We start from the raw sequence: 6,449 nt of genomic DNA, 5'->3' as shown, positions 1-6,449 counted from the left end.
GGTCTGTTTGTGGACATTTATATTTTTCATGAGTAAATGCCTAGGAGAGAAATAACATAGGTTAAGTGTATATGTAGCTTTATAAGAAAATAACAAACTATTCTCTAAAGTAATTACTATTTTATCTATAGTTTTGTCATATCTCTCTTTCCTGATAGTGGTAATTTGTATATACATTTAAGATGCACCACATGATGATTTGATATGCATACGAGTATACATAGTGAAGTGGTTACTACAGCCAAGCTAATTAACATTTTCATCCTCTTCTCATGTATTCGCTTTTTTGTGTGTGTGGTGAGAGCACCTGAAATCTACTTTCTAAGTAAATTTCCAGTATTCAAAACAGTATTATGAACTGTTATAAATTTATTTTTAAATACTATAATACTTTAGTGCATCCTATAATTTTGGCATCTTGTGTTTTTATTTTCAAAATACTTTATAGTTTCCCATTTGACTTCTTCTTTGACACGAGTTATTTAGAACTGTGTGACTTAGTCTCTGTTTGGGGATTTTTCCCCCCAGGTATCTTTCTGTAATTAGTCATAAAATATATTTTAGAGACGGATGTTGAGAGAACGAGAAGCAGGGAGAGAAAATGGCGTCCACGGATTACAGTACCTACAGCCAAGCTGCAGCCCAGCAGGGCTACAGCGCTTACACCACCCAGCCCACCCAGCACAGACCACCCAGGCATATGGGCAACAAAGTTATGGAACCTATGGACAGCCCACTGATGTCAGCTATACCCAAGCTCAGACCACTGTGACCTATGGGTAGACAGCCTATGCAACTTCTTATGGACAGCCTCCCACAGGTTATACTACTCCAGCTGTCCCCCAGGCGCACAGTCAGCCTGTCCAGGGGTACGGCACTGGTGCTTACGATACCACCACTGCTACGGTAACTACCTCCTATGCAGCTCAGTCTGCATATGGCACTCAGCCTGCTTACCCGGCTTATGGTCAACAGCCAGCAGCCTCTGCACCTGCAAGATCACAGGATGGTAACAAACCCGCTGAGACTAGTCAACCTCAGTCTAGCACAGGGGTTACAACCAGCCCAGCCTGGGATATGGACAGAGTAACTACAGTTACCCACAGGTACCTGGGACCTACCCCATGCAGCCAGGCACCGCACCACCATCCTACCCTCCTACCAGCTGTTCCTCTACACAGCCGACTAGTTATGATCAGAGCAGCGACTCTCAGCAGAACACCTATGGGCAGCCGAGCAGCTATGGACAGCAGAGTAGCTATGGTCAACAATGCAACTATGGGCAGCAGCCACCCACTAGTTACCCCCCAACCCCCCAACTGGGTCCTACAGCCAGGCTCCAAGTCAATATAGCCAGCAGAGCAGCAGCTACAGGCAGTAGAGTTCATTCCGACAGGACCATCCCAGTAGCATGGGTGTTTATGGGCAGGAGTCTGGAGGATTTTCTGGACCAGGAGAGAACCGGAGCATGAGTGGCCCTGATAACCGGGGCAGGGGAAGAGGGGGGATTTGATCGTGGAGGCATTGAGCAGAGGTGGGTGGGGAGGAGGACGCAGTGGAATGGACGCCGGAGAGCGAGGTGGCTTCAATAAGCCTGGTGGACCCGTGGACGAAGGACCAGAACTTGATCTAGGCCCACCTATCGATCCAGATGAAGACTCTGACAATAGTGCGATTTATGTGCAAGGATTAAATGACAATGTGACTTTGGATGCTCTGGCAGACTTCTTTAAGCACTGTGGAGTGGTTAAGATGAACAAGAGAACTGGACAACCCATGATCCATATTTACTTGGACAAGGAAGCAGGAAAGCCCAAAGGTGATGCTACAGTGCCCTATGAAGACCCGCCGACTGCCAAGGCTGCTGTGGAGTGGTTTGATGGGAGCAAACTGAAAGTTTCTTTTGCTCGAAAGAAACCTCCAATGAATAGCATGCGGGGTGGGGATGCCGCCCCGTGAGGGCAGGGGGATGTCGCCGCTGCTCAGTGGAGGTCCAGGGGGCCCAGGAGGTCCTGGGGGACCCATGGGTCTCATGGGAGGCCGTGGAGGAGACAGGAGGCTTCCCCCGCAGAGGGCCCTGGGGTTCCCGAGGGAACCCCTCTGGAGGAGGAAATGCCCAGCACTGAGCTGGAGACTGACAGTGCTCCAACCCGGGGTGTGGAAACCAGAACTTCACCTGGAGAACAGAATGCAACCATTGTAAGGCCCCGAAGCCTGAAGGCTTCCTCCCGCCACCCTTTCCACCCCCGGGTGGTGACCAAGGCAGAGGTGGCCCTGGCGGCATGCGGGGAGGAAGAGGTGGCCTCATGGACCGGGGTCGTCCCAGTGGAATGTTCAGAGGTGGCAGTGGTGGAGACAGAGGCGGCTTCCGTGGCGGTTGGGGCATGGACCGAGGTGGCTTTGGTGGAGGAAGATGAGGTGGCCCTGGAGGTCCCCCTGGACCTTTGATGGAACAGATGGGAGGAAGAAGAGGTGAGTGTGGAGGACCTGAAAAAATGGATAAAGGCGAGCACCGTCAGGAACGCAGAGACCGGCCCTACTAGACACAGAGACCCCGCAGAGCTGCATTGACTACCAGATTTATTTTTTAAACCAGAAAATGTTTTAAATTTATAATTCCGTATTTATAATGTTGGCCACAGCATTATGATTATTCCTTGTCTGTACTTTAGGATTTTTCACCATTTGTGAAGAAACATTAAAACAAGTTAAATGATAGTGTGTTGAGTTTTTTTTTTCCTTCTTTTAAAGAGAGTTGTTTAAGACTAAACAATGGGAACCCCTTGTGAGCATGCTCAGTATCATTGTAGAAGCAAGAGGGCCTCTAACTGTAACAATGTTCATGGTTGTGATGTTTGTTTGTTTTTTAAATAAAATTCCAAATGTTTATAAACAGTCAAAAAAATAAAATAAAATAAAATAAAATATATTTTATATGAGTTGCATCGTTTTATGTTTATTGAAATTTAATAACAGTGTAATTCTCTTTACCTCCTCCTACCCTCTGTATTAATTTTATCATCCATGTTAATTTTATGCATATTATAGATCTCCACTGTAAATTATCATTATTTTTATTGTAATAGTTGAAAGTTTTGAAACATGTTCAAGTGTTTATGTGTTTGTATGTTTGTGTGAAAAGGGGAGGGAGACGGGTTGGGGGGGAGAGAGAGAGAAAATATAAAGATAATTTATAAAATGTCTTTTATATTTGGCCACACATTTAATATTTCTACTGCTCTTTATTCATGTGGAGGCTTCCATCTGGTATCATTTCCTATTAATCTGAAGAATTTCCTTCAGCATTCTTTGTATTGCAGTTCTATTGGCAACAAATTCATCTTTTGTTTATAAGAAAAAAATTTTATTTTCCTTTAATTGTTGAATGATATTATCATTTGATTAGACTTATATGTTGACCATTATTTCAAACTTTAAAGATATTCTTCCAGTGTTATCTTTTTTCCTTTTGTTTGATGATAAGTCAGCTGTCATTGACCTCTTTATTTAATGATTGAATGCATCTTCCCTCTCTCCATCTTTAAGCATTTTATTCTTTATTCTTCTTCTTTTTTTTTTTTTAGTAGCTTTGTGATTAGGTATGGTTTTCCCTGTTTTTATCCTGCTTGGAGTTCACTGAGCTTCTTGTGTCAGTGGCTTGCTGTTTTTGATAAAATTTGGAGAACTTTAATATTTCTGTAAACACCTTATTCTACCCAATTCTCTACATCCTCTGGTTCTTATTTCCAATTATATGTTTGATTATTTCACACTGTGGACTCTGAGGACACTGTTCATTTTCTGCAGTCTTTCCTTTCTTCTCTGTACTTCTATTTGGATAATTTCCCTTGACCTATTTTCAAGTTCACTGTTTTTGTCTTCTGTTGTGTCCAAGCTATCATTAATCCCATTCATAAATGTATATTTTTTATTTCACAGTGTTCTGTTCACTTTTAAGATTTTTGTTTAGTTACTGCTACACCTTCCAGATCTCTTTTGAAATTCCCCTTCTCTTAACCATTATACTCTCTTCACCATCTTTTCCTACAGATTCCTTAAGATGCCTATCATAATTATTTAAAAATCTTTATCTGATAATTCTAATATCCAAATCACTTGTGAGTATGTTTCTATTACCTTGTTTTTTATTGATTATGACTCATTATTTTGCTTCTTTGCATGTCTTGTAATATTTGATTATATGGTAGGTATTGTATTTAAAAACTAGTAGAGGCTAGAAAGGGTTTGTTTCTCTAGGGTTTCATTCTTTTAATAATTTCTTTATGTATGAAAATCTTTAATGATTTAAAGAAAAACATGGTGTTTTTTTGGTTTATTCTGTATTTTGTTACTTTTGCAGGACTGAAGTTTTGTACATACTTTTTTCTTCTAAATGAAGTGGATCTCAACAACAAATATACTTTTGAGAGGATGTTGAAATTCTCTTGTGTTTCAAATTTTATCTCACTTCTAAGGAACAAATGCCAATGATTAGAATGGGAGCACATTGATTTATTTCTCTATTTGATTATTCAACTTAAGCAAAGGACAAATATGTTACTTATATACATACTCTCTGCACATCCACTATGAATGGCAATCTAAGCTTCAGAGAAAGGGAGAACTTTGGCAGTTATATGTTCACTCTTGTGGGACACTGCCTTTTTCTTGACCTTCTCACCTCCTATTGTACCAAATGTTCCAACTTTTTTCTGGAAACTTTTAAATTAGTCTACTTGTAAACTGTTTTTATGCCTTTGAAAAATGGCAAATATCCAAATACTTTAAATCTCTTAGATTAGGTAAAAGGTGAGCCTACCTATTGCTCAGAGTCTTTGCTCAGGAACCAAGACCTGTTGCCTCGTTGTCCTGCCTGTCATGACCCCATTGCACAATCTGCTTCCTTCTAGGTTTTTATTCTGCCCATCTGCTTTGCTGATGGCTAATATTTCAATTTCTAGTTTGTAGTTTTAACTGCCTGCTCCATGGTAATTGGATCTGCCTATTTCCAGCCCCTGCATCTGGTTCTTGGCTTTGGACTGCCCAGATTTCATTACTCGTATGTGGTTTAGCTCATACCGACTAAAAATTGTTGCATCTGCCGTCAGAATCTAACTATCTACATCTCTCTTCCCTCTAAACCTTGCTGAGCTTTTCTCAGTCATTGATACCGACTTTACATTCTTAGTCAAAGTCCTGATGATATTTTAAAAATAACTTAGATAGGAAAGACTGCTTCCTGAAATAAATTTCTGTCTCAAATTTAGCAGATACTTACAGGGTTTTCTACTGCTGTATTTTCACCTTGATATTTAAAGTATACAATAAATGTTATATAATACAAAAAAAAATCTTCCAACTTATTTATGTTTGTTTTTTATCTCTGATAGCTTTAAATTTGATACCTGCTGGTTTATGTATAATGCAGATGTTTCCTTGCGTTTTTGTTTCAATCTCTGCAAAAGACATTGTTTTGCTTTCTGATACCAGTATCCAAATCACACATATCATACACACTTGGAGAACATAAGTATTTTACACGTTTGTAATTTTATATGGCAGTAAATTTCATACACACACACACACACACACACACGAACTTGTTGTAAAATTAAAAGTCTGGTAAATTGATTTATTGTTCTTTCTACAGGGTGCTATTGTGTATACATAATGATACATAATTTAATTTCTTTATTGGAAATTTTTCTTCAGTTGCCTACTTTTGACTGAATTGACCAACTTAATTAATTGTTGGTAGCTATTCTTGTTATGGTGTATGACCATGAAGAATTAGAATTTAATGGAAGGATAAATTTTACAATTAGAGTAAGAATAATATGGGCAAAGTTAAAAGTCATCTACCAAAAAACCCAGACATTTTGATAATAGTTATAAAATGTGCATTACTACTCTTAAACTTTTTCAAATTTCATATATCTAATTGGATAAATGTATGTGTGTACCAAAAGATTCCAAGAATGTTAGAACCACCATTGATTGAATGCAAATCTGCTGTAGTTAGATGTGAGAATAATGACAAAAGTGATCTTACCATGGCACATTTATTGCTATAATCTTTTCCACCTGTATTATCTATGCTCAGGTCCTGGTCATTACTATTATCTTACTATTATTCTAACATACTATTATAATTACTATTATTATAATGTCATATGATTACTTTGTGCTATTATCTTCGCAGAAGGCTATGATCATCTTTCTTAAAATGTTTTTTTTCTTGTTCTTAAAAAAAAACAAAAGCAAAAGCTGTTTTTTGCCCTACTTCTTTCAGAAACTTTTCATACTGAGACTCTTTTTACATGATGAAAAATACTTGATTTTTTTGGTTAGTGTGGTCCAAAAACCAGTCATGTTTCAAAAAATTCAGGGAATTAAAATATTGGCCCTTTTGTCCATTGAAACCACTGATTGATAAACTAAACAAATTG

General features: G+C 38.9%; 1 protein-coding gene and 1 pseudogene across 1 annotated transcript in view; both read left to right on the top strand.

The window, feature by feature from the left end:
* HDAC9 (histone deacetylase 9) overlaps window positions 1–6,449 on the top strand; it is an 820,423-nt gene that overhangs the window by 617,675 nt on the left and 196,299 nt on the right. The window lies entirely within an intron of this gene.
* Window positions 570–2,764, top strand: LOC109386988 (RNA-binding protein EWS pseudogene; annotated as a pseudogene).

This window comes from Hipposideros armiger, unplaced genomic scaffold (genome assembly GCF_001890085.2).
Source record: "Hipposideros armiger isolate ML-2016 unplaced genomic scaffold, ASM189008v1 scaffold_143, whole genome shotgun sequence".
NCBI classification, from domain to species: Eukaryota; Metazoa; Chordata; class Mammalia; order Chiroptera; family Hipposideridae; genus Hipposideros; species Hipposideros armiger.
The sequence above is the reverse complement of the archived record's forward strand: the minus strand, read 5'-3'. Positions and strand labels throughout refer to the sequence as shown.